This window comes from Aedes aegypti, chromosome 2, assembly GCF_002204515.2.
Source record: "Aedes aegypti strain LVP_AGWG chromosome 2, AaegL5.0 Primary Assembly, whole genome shotgun sequence".
NCBI classification, from domain to species: domain Eukaryota; kingdom Metazoa; phylum Arthropoda; class Insecta; order Diptera; family Culicidae; genus Aedes; species Aedes aegypti.
The window spans coordinates 122050485-122058069 of record NC_035108.1 but is presented as its reverse complement, the minus strand read 5'-3'; positions in this window follow the sequence as shown (position 1 = coordinate 122058069).

The window sequence follows — 7585 nt, the reverse complement described above, 5'->3', positions numbered from 1 at the left end:
AGTCCTAGAAGCTCGCAGAACTCCTGATGCTTTAGCGGACCAAGGGGCTTGGTCATGATATCAGCGGTCATACGATCGGTCGAGCAATACTGGAGCTGGATCATCTTCTTCGCACACAAGTCCTGTACGAATCGCTTCCGGGTGTCAATGTGCTTGGAGCGACGGCTGGTCCGTTCCGATCGTACAAACGCCAAGCACCCCTGGTTGTCCTCCATTATTACTGTTGGTTCATCTTGATCTTCGCCGAAGTCGTGGAGTAGCTGTCGCAGCCACAGCGCTTCTTGGCACGAAGCGCTGAGTGCGACGTATTCAGCCTCCATGGATGAAAGGGTTACGGACGACTGGCGACGACTTGCCCACGAAATTGTGCCGCCTCCAAACTGGAACACCATTCCGGAAGTAGAGCGGCGGCTTTCGGCATCACCAGCCCAATCGGCGTCGGAGAATCCGACTAGCGGTTGATCAACAGCTCCTCCCAACTGCAACTGGTAACTTCGGGTCTTCTTAAGGAAACGCAGTACGCGCTTCGCTGCCGTCCAATCGATTTCTCTCGGTGCACTGAACCTTCTTCCCAAAATTGCAGCGGACGCTGCGATATCCGGTCTTGCAACAACGGCCAGGTAGAGCAAGCCACCCACAAGACTGCGGTAGCTCGTCGGATCGTCGAATGATTTTCCAGAATCGGTCAGTTTCATATACCCGGGATCCATTGGTGATTTGGCGGGCTTCGCCTCGTTCATTCCGTGCGCCTGCAGCAATCCGTCGATGTAGTTGCGTAAACCAATCTTGAACACTGTGCCTTCACGTCGTACTTCAACACCAAGGAAATGTCGCACTTCCCCTAGGTTGGTTAGCTCGAACTCCGCATTCAGTTGCTCCTGGATTATCTTGAGTTCGGTCGCATTCGTTGAAGCCAGGAGCAGATCGTCTACGTATACCAGCAACAGGACTTTTGTCTTGCCGGCGCCGCGAATGTAGAGGCAGGGATCTGCGACTGCGGCCTTGAATCCGTTTTTCACGAGCACTTCATGCAGGCGCTTGTTCCAGCAGCGAGCGGACTGACGCAAGCCGTAGATGCTGCGCTGGAGCCTGCACACCAACTCCTCGTTTCCGGCCTTCACGTATCCTGGGGGTTGACGCATGTAGACTTCCTCTTCGAGCGTCCCATGCAGGTAGGCCGTCTTGATGTCAAGATGTTGAACGATCATGCTGTGTTTGGCCGCCACCGTCAGGAACGTACGGAATGTTGCTTGAGTAGTAACAGGGGCAAACACTTCACCTACATCGACTCCGTATCGTTGCGCGTAGCCTTGGGCTACTAATCTGGCCTTGAATTTCACTACACGGTTTTCTTCGTTTTTCTTCGTTTTGTAGACCCACCTCGATCCGATGACCTTCCTTCCTTCGGGCAACTTCACCAACTGCCATGTTCCGTTGATACGATGAGCTTCCAATTCTTCTTCCATGGCTTTGCGCCACACCGGATCCGCTAGAGCTTCCTTCACACCAACCGGTTCTTCTACTGCACACGCTGCAATGTCTGCAACGTAGTCCAGTTCGTAAACGTCGAAATGCTTCGGCAATGCACCCCGATTTGACCGTTCCGATCTACGAACAGTCGAACTTGCAACAGGCTCGCCAACTTCATCACCATCGTCAGTCTCGATCAAATCTTCCGGAGCGGAAATGCTCTCCTCAAACGGATCGTCCTTTTCTTCCTTCTTCTCCTTCAGCGGCAACAACTTAATTTCTTCTTCTGGCTTCTTGCTTCTTGGGATCGTAACTTCCACGGACGACGTTCCGTTCTCCAGCTCGATGAAACGGGCATCACGGCTGATGGTCACCTGATCCGTCTCGAGATCGACGAATCGGTAGCCTTTCTGCTCCATGGCGTATCCGACGAACGTTAACTTGGTCGCTTTACTGTCTAGCTTCTTACGCCTCGTGTCCGGCACGTGTACGTACGCCTGGCTCCCGAAAACCCGAAGATGACTTAAGTCCGGCTTCCGGTTCCACCACATCTGGTATGGTGTTGTCTGGATCGATCTGGAAGGCAGCCTATTTTGGAGATAAGTGGCGGTGAGCATCGCTTCGCCCCAGTAGCGCTTCTCCAAACCCGCGTCTATCAGCATGCACGTCGCCATTTCTACCAGGGAACGATTTTTACGTTCGGCGACGCCGTTTTGTTGAGGGGAGTAAGGGGTCGTAAACTGGGGTTGAATTCCCTCCGATTTGTAGAACGCTCGGAGTTCACGGTTGTCAAATTCTCCCCCTCCATCGGAGCGCACAACGCGGGGTTTGCGCCCAAAAATATTGCTCACCCAGCGCACATAGTCCTTGATGTTGCCTGCTGCCTCGTTCTTTTGCTTTAGCAGGTACGTAACCGCGAACCGGCTGTAGTCATCGGTGATCGTCATCACATACCGATTTTCGCTTGGTGTAACGATGTCCATCGGACCACATAAATCAGTGTGGACAATGTCCAACACACGAGACGATTTGCGATCTACGACCGGAGGAAATGGGAGCCTCGCTGACTTGCCCTCCATGCAGCATTCGCAAACCACACGCTGTCCACAATCACTCACTCTGATTCCAGTAGCCAGTTCTTCCTTTATAATTCGCTCAGCAGCCGCCCAATCTCGATGACCGAGCCGCCGGTGCCACTGGTGTTGGCAATCCACTTTGTGCACTGATTCCACATCGGGAATCGTGGGACCGTATGCTCAAAATGCGGACATTACTTGGCAGCAAACGCAAAATTTCTACGGACCCGTGAAAGACTACAATCCCCTTCCGAGCTGGGCCTTCGGAACGGCCGAGGATGTGGTCCCCCGTAGTCATCGGTGATCGTCATCACATACCGATTTTCGCTTGGTGTAACGATGTCCATCGGACCACATAAATCAGTGTGGACAATGTCCAACACACGAGACGATTTGCGATCTACGACCGGAGGAAATGGGAGCCTCGCTGACTTGCCCTCCATGCAGCATTCGCAAACCACACGCTGTCCACAATCACTCACTCTGATTCCAGTAGCCAGTTCTTCCTTTATAATTCGCTCAGCAGCCGCCCAATCTCGATGACCGAGCCGCCGGTGCCACTGGTGTTGGCAATCCACTTTGTGCACTGATTCCGAAGCAGCCATAGCGCCCTCCGCCATTCGCAGGTAGTATAATCCACCGTGTCGACTTCCGGTGGCCACCACAACGTCTTCCGCATCGATAATAGTACAGCCATTCACATCAAAGTTCACACGGAAGTTCTTCTCGGCCAATTTTGTAACACTGATCAAGTTCGTGGATAGTCCAGGCACATACTTCGCATTGTTCACTTCAATTCTTGCCACTTTTCCGGAACCGTCGACACCGTGGATCACACCAGAACCTTCACCCGCAATTTTGGTCTTCTGGCCGTCGGCCAGCGTGATGGATCCTCCAGAAAATTCACGCAACGACCCGAAGAAAGCCTTGTCGTTGGACATGTGTGAGCTGGCGCCACTGTCAATCACCCAATTCGAAGATTTTTCACCACCAACCGTAAACGCCACTCCTCTGACGTCACCGTGCGCTGTCTTTGCCTTCGGATAACTGTCCGAATCTTGGCGGGAAGAATTCCCGTCCTTTTTCTGCGTCGACAAAAACTTCCGACAGTTTCGTTTAATGTGTCCTGTCTTCTTGCAGTAATGGCAAGTACGGGTATCCTTTTCAGGTCTGCCATCACTATACCGCACATCCGACTGCATCGCTCGCTCTACTCTGGTAGAGCCACCTTTCCGTTCCAATTGTCGATTATATTCGTCCACCAGCTTCGATTTCACTACCTCTAGCGAAATATCGTCGTCTGTACGGCTATCGAGCGCCGTAATCAAACCGTCGAAGCATGCAGGAAGACTACGAAGAAGCATACAGATCTTCGTATCTTTATCCAGTCTCATCCCGGCACCGTCGAGGCGTTCGAAAATGCCGTCAAACTCTTGAAGATGTTTTTCGACATCACCGTTATCCGACAAATTGGTGGAACATATCTTCTTGAGGAGCGATACACGTACCGAACGGGTCGTCTTCTGATGGTGGTTTCTGAGCGCATTGTATGCGTCTTTCGCGTGCACACAATTTCGCACTTTCGAGAGTTGCCCATCCTCCAGAAGGAGAATGATAGTCGATCTTGCTTTGCGATCTTCACTTTTCCACTGCTCACTCATTTCTTCTTCCGCAGGGATGTCGTCCTCGACAACATGCCACAAATCTTCGCGGGCTAGCAGCATCTCAACCCGCACCTTCCAAGAGTGCCAGTTGGCACCGTTCAACTTGGGAATGGCGAATTTAGCGTCGCCCATATTCACAGAACTCACAAATCACTGTTCTTTTCAATCGGTCAACGACCGGCACTATTGTCCACTATTGTCCTTCGCAGTTCACCTCACTGACGCCACGGGTCAGCGAAACACGCCATTCGATTTTTCCCGATCGAATCTTCCCGAGATCGAATCCGTTCCAACCTGAGCCAATAACCTGACGGTAGGCAGAGTCCGGAGGCCAGTGGAAAAACACAACGTGTGCGGAATTTCGGAAGCGATCTATTCCCGGGGGAAATTGTTTGAACTCGCGGAATACGATTAACAGAAACTTTATTAAAAGTGGTTAAAAATATACGTGGTACTTCGGACGCGTACGTTTATAGAATAAAATATGTTGCGAACTGTCAGTGAGTGTTAATATAAAAAGTGTTTGTGTGCGTACGGCAGATACGCATAGGAAGATCTACGTATGTAACAGCGCAAGGTTCGAATGGCAGAGGTACGCATTGCACCTTCCAACACCAATAAATTGGTAAGATGGAGTTAAGTATCTAGGGCTCATGCTAGATAAGAATTTAACTTTCAAAAATCATATTTAGGGCATTCAAGCCAAATGTAATAAATATGTAAAATATCTCTATCCCCTTATTAATAGAAAATCAAAACTTTGTCTTAAGAACAAGCTTTTGATATAAGGCAATCCATGAGACAGCTGCGATCAGCTGGTTTTTTTTTGTTTACCATGGGCTTTTGACGTTTCGCGATCGGAGTGACTTTCGATTACAAAGGAAAATGTAAAGCTCCGATAACACTCGCATGATTTGTTTACTCTTTCATTTCGGTTACATTCACACTTTTAGTTGTCAGTCCTATCACGAAAAGTCCTCATGGATAGGCCTTTTCATGTGACAGATCCGTCTATGCATTTGTTTACATCGGTGGAGGACCGGTGCTAACACGGGCCTGTCATTTTCATAGAAGAAATGTCAAAGTGCTTGCCCGATCAGCTGATTTGAGACGTCATTTGAATAGGCTTATAGCCTTATTCAAGCATATTTTCAGGCCAGGCATGTTGTATGCTGTACCATATGGACTACCGTACACCCCCGTTAATTTGAACGGTACCCCATGCAAACCATCGGGGTTCATTTTTAATTTGAACATCTAGTCACCCTGGAAACGTGTATCTGGTTACCTCTTTTGTTGTTTTGTTTTGATTCTGCGTTCCGTTCCACAGCGTTCAATTCCACTTTACTCCGTTCCAGGAGCTAAATGACGTTTGAACCATTTTTAATCTGAACGATGTGCAAATTAGCGGGGTGCAAATTAAAAAGTGTTCAGATTAAATGTGGTCAAACCAACGGGGATACCCGGTAGCTGTTGAAGGAAGAAAGCTCTGTAGAGAATTCAAAATAAAATTTTGAAAATGATTTTAAGGCTTCCTCCCTGGTAATAGTACCAATGAGTTACATAGAATATCCAATGTTGAAACATGGGAACAAATGTCAAATAAAATAATTAACAATTTCAGGCAAAAATCGTTCCAATCTTCTATTGCCATAATTAATGCGTTATATGTTTAGTTTTAGTTAGGGTAAGTAAATTGATAACGTGTTTTTTTCTCTTATAAGCAGGTGAAATCAACTCACCTGTAAAAAATCTGAATTGCTACGGCAAATGAAATGGAATAATATTATGTTGTTGCGACGAGCGTTCCTGCGTGTTGCAGTAGAGAATTGAAAAATGGAAATAATTGGATTGCAAGCATACCTGTTGAAGAACAGGAAGAAGCAGCCAAAATTAAACAATCAAAAATAGTGTAAGTTGAAACTAAAATAAAAACTCGTTGAAAAACGGGTTGCCGTAACGACGACGGAAATGCTAGGGGTACGACCAAGGGGCAAGACAGATTCAACATGAGTGAATCTTTTCACTAGAGTTACTCAGAATTCATCAAATTCGCTCAGGTTACAGATTTGTCTAGGTAATCCCAAGGTAAAAGATGGTGGGAAGTTCTAAACGGGTATTCCTCAGAAGACACGTGAGTTACTCAGGATTGCTCAGAATGCTTCAGTTGTCAGTAATCAGACCAAATCAAATTCTGTCACTCTTCAATTTGACCATGGTTGTTTATGTTTAATTTCGATCAACGTTAAGTTGATCTATTTTGTACTATTCAATTGGCCATTACGTGTAAGCAGACGTAACACTTAGAACAAATCTCGATCAAAATCATAGTCACGAGGACATGTACGCCCAATGCTAAAATCGGTACGTTTGGCCGACAGGCCAACAGATGGCGGTAGTGTGTAAACGTCAAACACGAACAAAAACGATGCGAGCGCTGCGGGTGGTGGATTGGCCACCTACCATATTTTTGAATCGACCGTTAAAAAGGTGGTCGATGGACAATGATGAGAGTGTGACGTCTGTTTGTCTGTGCTAAAAGTTTACGTTGTAATTATATATGAATTAATCACAAACAGTAGATGTAGCCGAACCGCCAACATTTTTTCGGCAGGACATTTGCGTATGCTGCGTCGAAGAAAATCACAGTCTGAGAAGAGTATCATAAACCATCCTGAATGGAGTTTTGTCTGTAGTGTAGCCTGAAGTACTTTGTAATAAAACCTATGGTATCACGTGATAATGAACTATCTTTCAACGCGTGTCTTCTCCGTTATGAGTTCCATAATGATAATAAAAGTACATGAAAACTGTTTCAATTTACGTTTTATTCTCGGTATGAATACGGAATATTCAAATACAGACTCGTCATCGAAACTGAATTAAGTCTCCGATAGGAAGTAATTCCTGCTTCTAGCCCGGATTTTGAACGGCCCATTCGTCTTCGAACAGACAGTTTTCTTCCCGGCACTGGAGATTCATCTCATTTGCAGTTTTGTCCTTCATGACGATCGGTCTTGTGTCTTTCTCGGGCGAATATTGTCCTTGCTGGATTTAATCTTCAGGCTTGTCACCACGTAGGCGTAGATGCGGCAGGATAACCGTTTGATATTTGCAAAAAGCATGTTTTTCACACTAAATCCATTGCTATATGCGGAAGAAAAAACAATAATCAAAATAAATTATTGAAATTTAAAATCATATAAATATGGATTTACTTACTTTACAATCAGTAATTACTTCAAAACTTTTCGTCTTCATTATTTATTGCTGTTTCGATTCATCAGACTGAGTTTGGTTTGTTATTCTTTTTTTTTTAACCGCTTTGCCAAAACCAAGATGATTCCAGGGTGGGAATTTCGAATCGCAAATTCC